Source organism: Crinia signifera, chromosome 3 (assembly GCF_055691185.1).
Source record: "Crinia signifera chromosome 3, ASM5569118v1, whole genome shotgun sequence".
Classification (NCBI taxonomy): domain Eukaryota; kingdom Metazoa; phylum Chordata; class Amphibia; order Anura; family Myobatrachidae; genus Crinia; species Crinia signifera.
The window spans coordinates 323,620,646-323,629,112 of NC_139219.1; the positions used below are offsets into that span (position 1 = coordinate 323,620,646).

An 8,467-nucleotide genomic window follows, 5' to 3' on the forward strand; every position below is an offset into this window, starting at 1 on the left:
GTGTGCTAGTTATAACCTAAGTGGGGATGAATTGGGTAAATCAGTATTCGAAAAGGATCTAGGAGTCCAAATAGACAGCAAACTGGGGTGTAGTGCTCAATGTAATATAGCAAAAAAAAGACCAACAAAATTCTAGCATGTATTAAAAGGGGCATGGAAACTAGGGACTCAAAAGTAATTATTCCTCTATACAAATCATTGGTTAGACCGCACCTCGAATACGCAGTTCAGTTCTGGGCCCCGCACTATAAAAAGGACATCATAGAATTAGAAAAAATCCAAAGAAGAGCAACAAAGCTTATTAGGGGAATGGAGAATTTAAACTATGAGGAAAGATTAAACAATTTGGGACTACACTAGAGAAAAGACATTTAAGGGGGGATATGCTCAACATGTATAAATATATTAGGGGCCAATTTAAGGAACTGTCAAACACCCTTTTTTCTACTAGAAAGGAATCTAGGACGCGAGGGCACGAGTTTAGATTAGAAGAAAAAAGATTTTGTTCATCTATAAGAAAAAATTTCTTTACAGTCAGAGCAGTCAAACTTTGGAACTCTATTCCTGGAGAAGTGGTGTCGGCAGACACTATAAATATGTTTAAAATAAGGTCGGATAAACATTTATTGGTTAAAAACATCCACGGGTATGAATAAGTAACAAAGGAGGTTATTCTGATCGGTGCGGCCAAACGTGCGTACGTTCCCTATTAACGTACGCTATCCGTACGCGGCCGTTGGGGTTAAGTCCACCCACAACTCAGCCGCATACGTACGGCCAGAAACAACGTCAAAGGGGAGTGGCGTACAATTGAGCGTACGCCAACGTACACGGACGGCCCAGCCCATTACACTCTGACAACTGGCGTACAACAGAGCGTACGCCACCGTTTACGGACGTCTCTCGTCCGTCTTCCCACCGACTTCTTGCGGAGATCTGAGCGTACGCCAGCTTGCACGGACGGGTCCCTATTGTTTTCAATGGAAAACTCAGCTTATGTCACCGCTCGTGAGAGTGAGCGTACGTCCGTGCACGCTGGCATACCCTTCACATATATGGACCTGCAAATCTTGCCTTTCAACTACAAATCAGACAATTAATTAATTATTCTAATTGTTATTCAATTATTGTTTTCTATTAACTCAATTGTCTACCTTAATAAAGACCCTAATAAAACAACATTTTAACCCTCATTACATGTATATTTGTTATGTTCTAATGTGGCATTTTAATCACTATCTATGTGTCCCCATATTGCTGTTACTTTTAAATCAAGTTATGTTGGTGTTTCTGTCTATGTACTAAATTATGTCCATAATTAGTTTGTCCAAAATGTGTAACATGTATACCTACCCTGATGTTATGTGTGATGTTTTAATCTAACAACATTAAACATTCATGCATTTTCACTATGTGTTATTTTACTCAAAAACACACACATTCACACATCAATCATTACCCCTCACCTCAAATTACAAATATAACTTACATTACACATCTATATGTACCTACCCTTACAAGCCCTCTAACATATTTATTATTAAAAACACAGGCAATTTCTAACAGAATATAAACTTTTATTTTGAACAAACATAATAAGGGGGGGGGGGGGATAAAAATAAATTAAATGAGGGCCTCCAGTTGGCCAAAAAGAATATATAAATATAGGAGGGTCAGTAATATTTCCCTCATGATCCGTGCCACCTCCTCCTGGTGCTGTTCAGTGTCTGTAGTGAAGGGATAAAAAAAAAAAATTAATATATAACATACACAAATGTTTGTTGTATTTGTACATAATAAAAAGTTGTGAGTTATGTGTGAAGGCCACATACATTTTTAAACTACATTGAAGATGGGTCTGCTGTAAACACAGTACTAAAAAATAATATGTTAACACACACATACTGTACATAGTAAATCACATTAATTAAATTACTCCTTCTTGGATGAATGTATGCTGTATCCCAATTGGTAGTTTGGTTTTGGGGGACTCTCCTCTACCCTCACAATTAGGCTGTGCTATTTAAGGGTTATGACATTGTTGCGGCTTAAGCACTCCTTACTATTTTAAATTTAGGACATTGCTGTACAAATTATAGGCCTAAAGCTATGTTTGTAAAGCATGCATCCGCATGGCCTCACACACTATGAACAAAACAATCTATAAATTAATGTTGCACATCATGCTGGGAAGTGGAGTTACCCAACACCTGGACCCACATAACTACAACACCACTAATGTCGGATATCTCTTTGGATGTACTGTTATGTCAATTATTCAAGGGGTGAGGCATGGCCACACTCCAAAAAAAACACCAAGGGGACCCTTGTTCCTGGAGAAGGACAGGCCACACCTCATGGTCGCCCTGCAGTGATATGTTGCAACTAATGTTGATGTTGGATACACATATGTGGTTGTTGTGATTGTTTATGTGTAGAAATGTGTAGGTAAACATTAGACACATTATTTACTTACGGCTGGTTGAGCCATCCTGCTCGCCGCTGGTTGGGTGTGCGGTGGTTGGGGGGGTCAGGAGCAAGGGGGATGGGATAGGACTTGGGATACTGGTAGTGGGTTGGAGTGGGGATTGGAGAGGTTTGGGGGTGGGTGGTGGAGAGGTGTAGGGGGGTTGGAAATGGGGTGGGGTGGGGGTAGGGGTGGGGGTGTGGGTGGGGGGTGGGGAGGGGGTGGGGGTTGGGGAGGGGGTGGGGGTAGGGGTGTGGGGAGGGGTGTGGGTGGGGGTTGGGGAGGGGGTGGGGGTAGGGGTGTGGGTGGGGGGAGGGGTGTGGGTGGGGGTTGGGGAGGGGGTGGGAGTTGGGGAGGGGGTGGTGGTTGGGGAGTGGCTGGTGGAAGGGGATGTGGAAATTTGGTGGGCCCCAGCTGGACCCATTGTCTCCTCCTCTTCCTCCTCCTCTTCCTCCTCCTCTTCCTCCTCCTCTTCCTCTTCCTCCTCCTGGGCTGCCTGCTCCCGGGCTGCCTGCTCCCAGGCTTCCATGCGTGCCGTTGCCCGTGCTGAAATTTTCATGTGGGTTTCATAAAAAAGGGGGAAAGAAAAATTCACATTAGTCATGCTCATAACCTTCCAAATAATCATTGCTGTTATATTTCAGACATTTATCATGCAAACTAATTGATATGCTACACCCAAAAACTGAGCAACTACTTAAACCCCCCTATACACCCCCTATACACACCATATACACCCCCTATACACCCCATATACACCCCCTATACACCCCATATACACCCATATACACCCCCTATACACCCCATATACACCCCATATACACCCACATACTCAGGAACATATTTATAAAAAGTACAGAAATCATTTGCAAAAAAACGCAGACATACTAGTAATAAAAACTTACATCGGGCAATATGGCGGCGAAGTGTACAAAGCAACACTGGCTGCCGCCGGCGCAGGTCAGACCAGCGCCGCTCAACTTGCCCCAGGCTTCTGCGGACGCCGGTCCGGGAGTATATTAGGCGGCGGGCAGCAGTATACGCCCGCCGCTTGTCCATGTTCGACACATATGGGCCCCTGGGCCCCAGGTGACGGTCCATGACCTCAACCAAGGCCAACAGCTCCAGTGTCGAAAACGCCCTATCCCTGGTTGAAGTCATAGTGGCAATGGCGCAGTTAATAATTGCAGGTACATATATCACTTTTGGTGCTTGCTGATTGGTGTAAAAAATTGTTTGTTTGGTATTAACTTTATTAATCCTTCTTACATTAACAAACTGGATGCGAATAGAAACTTACGCGGACCGATCCGATATACACACACCATAACCAACAGCATGCATTCAATGTATAGAGAGGAACTGTATATACAGTGTGCGGAAAATAATACACGCAACCGTCTACTAATAAATACGCTGCTTAAAGGGCACAATACACCGATTTTCATGGAGAGACGTACTGTATATACAGTGTGCGGAAAATAATACACGCAACCGTCTACTAATAAATACGCTGCTTAAAGGGCACAATACACCGATTTTCATGGAGAGACGTACTGTATATACAGTGTGCGGAAAAGAATACACGCAACCGTTTACTAATAAATACGCTGCTAAAAGGGGGCACAATGCAACATGTTGGTGTATGACAATTTCATACTCATTACATATGTAAGGAAAGCATTATAACTTGATGTTTTGAAATGTGACTCACAAAGCATACACGAACTCCAACAGATACCAGCTGACAACACTCATCATTGGAATGACAGGTGCACACATTTCACGATGTAGCACACAATGCTCCACAACCTGTGTATGTGCATATACAGGTGATTGATCAGGTGCGTTGAGACCTGCGTAATTTAAGCGGCAATTATCGGCGGGAAATATCGGCGTAAATGAGCAACTAGATTGCGGGGAAAAGTATACGCCCCCTTGTTCATGGCGGGAGATTAACATATAAATATTCAGTCAGATGCAGGCCAGAATTGCTGCAAACATGTCTAGCTCAGACGATTCCGCAGCTGAGGACGCTCTACAGAGAGCTACAGCACAATCCCTGCTTGAAGCATTGAACAAGAGGGAACAGGAGCGGAGAAGGAGGGCCCAAGAGAGGAGTAGCCTGCAAGACCAAGCGGGCCCCTCACTAACAGGCCCTGTTCAACCTCCACCAGCTCCACAAGGGCCAAGCAACCAGCCAGAACAAGAGGTTGCATCTCTCCAAACAGGTGTGACCCAGCAGGTGCATGGTGAGAGAACTGGGGCCACCAGAAAACAAGCTGCAACATCTAGGGTGAGGACTGAGCAGGATACCACCACCAAAAAGAGAAACCCTGCATTTGTAGAGGCCGAATTGCGAATTCTAGTGCCCAGGGCACGCGAATGGATAGAATTGGCACCCAGGAAGCCGAGTGCCAGTGCAAGGAGAAAGCTTTGGGACAAGATCACAGAGGAAGTGAACCAGGTGTCACCAGTGGTCAGAGATTGGCTAGCGGTGAAGAAAAGGTTAGTGTGTTTGTCAGGGCTATTTTTCAGCAGGCTCCAGCAGGAACTGAGGCCCTTATTCTAGTTCACTCGGACAAAATATTTCTTAGATGGACAAAACCATGTGCACTGCAGGTGAGGCAGGTGTTACTTGTGCAGAGATAATCAGATTTGGGTGGGGTTTTACACCTGCCTCACCTGCAGTGCACATGGTTTTGTCCATCTAATAAATATTTTGTCAGAAAGAGTGAACTAGAATAAGGGCCTCAGTTCCTGCTGGAGCCTGCTGAAAAATAGCCCTGGTGTTTGTCCCCCTGATAATGTCATATGTGTGTACATATGTTACATGTATGTTTTGAGAATAATAGAAAGGTGTGTTTGTAGATAGTGCTACACTTCAATGTCACATGTGAACACAACCATGTCTAATAACCCACATTGATATATGAAACATGCACCATTGGTGTGATGTGAGGTTATGGGCACAGTTCTGCTCATGTTAAGTATGTGATGGGACAAGAGAAAGTGTGTTTTTGAAAGAGTTGTTGTAACATGTTCCATATGATGCTACTGAAACAAGAATGACCAAACTGTGCACATGTAGCTGGTGAGAAACTACACATCCCAGTATGCCATCCCATAGTTAAATTACTCCATAATAACCACATTGTCAAGCTATGGTGGAATGTGTAGTTTCACAACAGGTGGAGGTGCATAATTTGGCCATGGATGATGTCATTTCTGCATAGTGATGTATGTATGTGCATTTAGTGGCCTAATGAATGAGATGAGACACTGAAATGCCTCCTAATGGAGACATTAATGTGTGTGTGGGACACATATGGCTAAAAAACATAAGATCACCCACACTAGGAAATGTCACGTAGCACAGTGGTGCACATATCTCATGGTGATATTTGTATTTTTAAACTTGTAGGTGGACTGACTTCAAAACGGCAATGAAGAGGAAGATGACTGACCGGTACAACCACAGCATGTCCACCGGGAGAGGGCCTATGCCCGATCATTTGGAGTATACCCCCCTGGAGCAGGACGCCTTGGACGTCATTGATGTGGCCGAGGTCAGGGGGATCTCCAATATGGACAGTGAGCTCCCGGCGGAGGTCTTTGCTGCTGCTTTTGATGGTAAGTCACAGTAATGCATTGTATTTTGAAAGATATTTTTTAGTGCGTATGTGATGGTGACATTGTTTTCAATTATTATCCTAGAAGAAGCAGAAACCCAGGATGAACCGGCAGCATCTTCCTCTGCAGAGCCACAGGTGGAGCGAGTGGTCCAGCCTCCACCAAGACGACACCCCCAGCCCCAGCCACAGGAGACATGGGATGAGAGCGTGATGGTGATGCTGGAGAGGATCGAGCAGCAAGGGGTGGATGCTGCGATCCGTCAGCAGCAGGTTGGGGAATTTCTGGCGGAGTGGAAGGCCACAAACAGGCAGCAGTGTGAGGCCTTGAACCGCATTAATGACACTCTGGCGGCTGGCATGCAAAGCATTGGCCAACACCTCAGCCGCCAGAATGAACTTCTTGCGGAGCAGCTGACCACCGCCAGGTCCCTAAGGGACAATCCCCCATCTGCTGGCCCACCCCAAGCTGCTCCCCAACCTTCCACCTCTGCTGACCCTCCTGTGTCAACTAGGGGAAGACGCCGCAAGCCAGCTGAGCCAAAGGCCCCTGTCCCCAAGGCCCCATCTAAAAGGGGGAAAAAAGGGCCCAAATAATGAGACCTGGTTCACTTCCTCTGTGGTTGGACCCCAAATGTTTAAATTGCACTGGACATCCACTTCCTGAGTTGGCCATCTATCCATTTGCGTGCCATGGGCATTAAAGTTCGTATTTTCACCTCTACAAATGCAGGATACATTTTTGGTGGTGTGTATCTTGCTTAGTATTCACCCTGGTTGTTGCAGTACGTATTCTGGTGTCCCCATTTCTTTCACCATTGCATTTGCAGGGTAACACATGTTTGGAGATATGCAACCTCTTGTTCTGGCTGTTTTTTATTTTTGTGTCTATTTTATTTGTTTATTTCATTTCTGACATTAAAGTGTCAAATAAGCTGTGATGCTGAACAGCAAATAAATTTATTTTACCAATTAAATCAAAATTGTGGTATGTGTAATTTCTTGTGTGAAACAAATACTACATTTATGTGTACTTACTGACCAGGGTATTTTTGAACATTTGTTGAAGTGTGGTAGAAGTTTCCCATGTGTAACCCTCTCCATGGCCATTCCCATGTTCCTATCCAACTTTTCCCTGCTAATTAGTTTGTGTCAGCACATGTGCAGAGCAACTTAATAGGTGAGAAAGCAGTTTGTGTGCAGGTGAGGTAGCTCCTACAGTAGTAGGTAAAAGCAGGTCCAGAACAATGCTTTCCTCATGGAGTGGGTGAGGCAGACAAACAAGGGTGAAAAGGTAAATTTGTGTAGGAATGCATATGTGTCCTCCCTAAAAAAAGATGTGTGAATCGGCCAAACATGAGAAAATTGCTTGTGAACAAACATGTATAACTTTGTAAATATATATGATTTTACAGTGTCATAAGCAGATGTAGGAATCCTTTGTTAGAGAGATGTGAGTGCAATAATGTGATTGGTGGCATCTTACATCCAGAGTGTAGTCAAATCCAATTCATAGCAGATGAGATAGTGGTACAGTTCTGTATTTTGGGTACTATACAAAGATTGTGTGCAAAATAGTGGGCATGGGCTTAAAACATTGCTGAAACATCCTTTGTAGGTGTTAGATGTGGTTTATGTTATTGTATCCTAAATACAAAACCTATGTTTGTATTAGAGTGAACACGTTGACACATGTCGACTTGTGTAGATTGAGTGTGCTACTGTGTAAAGTCTATGAAAGCACGTAGTGAATGTGTCTAACTGTTTAGCAAATACCTACCTTAGCATATATAAGCAGGTCTTAAAAAGATTCTTACCTTAAATTAAACAAACCTTTAAATGTCGAGAAGTATAGAAAGATAAGCTTCCAATGTGTTTGCGTGCTGTGTGTGGCTTGCAGGTAGTGAAATCATGGTTTGGACTTAATAGACTGCAGCATTGCTTATTACATTCAGGTGTATGTGTTTGAGTAGTAATCAGCGTTAATTAGCAAACCCAGGCGCACGCTGGCATGCGGTATCTGTAGGGGTGGTCTGAGCTGGCGGTTGGCGGCCACCTGTTTGGTGTCCGAAATGAACGGTGCTTTAGGCGATCGTGCGGTAGTAGCACCGTTCATTTTTGGTGCACACCCCCGTGTACGCCCATATTTACGCCCATTTTCCCTCATTATTTCGGCCGCTCCCCTCAACACATCCCTATGCCGCCCCCAATACCCGTACTCTCGCGTACAGGTTTTTTCGCACGGAGAGACCCGTCCGTAAGCGTTGGTGAGTGTTCGCACCTGCGCATTAGCGAATCTGCGCATGCGCAGATCATGAAAAACCCCGGAACGTACGCGTACGGCCCGGCCGCACCAACCAGAATAAGG

The 8,467-nt window shown here is 44.6% G+C and overlaps 1 protein-coding gene across 1 annotated transcript in view; it reads left to right on the forward strand.

Annotated features, from left to right (window-relative positions):
* Nucleotides 1-8,467, forward strand: part of LOC146064857 (uncharacterized) — a 116,127-nt gene that overhangs the window by 50,808 nt on the left and 56,852 nt on the right. The gene's annotated exons all lie outside the window — the stretch shown is intronic.